The sequence below is a fragment of the Calidris pugnax genome, unplaced genomic scaffold, assembly GCF_001431845.1.
Source record: "Calidris pugnax isolate Ruff unplaced genomic scaffold, ASM143184v1 scaffold244, whole genome shotgun sequence".
Taxonomy (NCBI): domain Eukaryota; kingdom Metazoa; phylum Chordata; class Aves; order Charadriiformes; family Scolopacidae; genus Calidris; species Calidris pugnax.
The window spans coordinates 2,069,201-2,069,547 of NW_015091141.1; positions in this window are offsets into that span (position 1 = coordinate 2,069,201).

Genomic DNA, 347 nt, shown 5'->3' on the forward strand with positions numbered 1-347 from the left:
GGGGGATAGGTTTTGGTTTTTTAATTATTTTTTTTTTTCCTGCATGCCCTTTGCGCGGGAGCAAACCTCGGGCGCTAATGCTGTATGTCGAGGAGCTGAGCTGAGCTGTTACTGTCCCATGAATGCTGGTGGATCGTTGCCAAATTTTTCTCTTCTCCTACCCTTTTCTCTCATTCTTTTTCCGTACCCCCGCCCCGGCATATCTCCCCCCCAACCCCCAACCTCTCTGTCTTTTCTTTCTGAGCCTTGTAAGTGTAAAAGATGACTCTGATTTCGTTTTTGTCTCGGGAAAACTGCAAATAAATTATGAGGAATAACAATTGACAAAAAAAAAAAAAAAAAAAAAA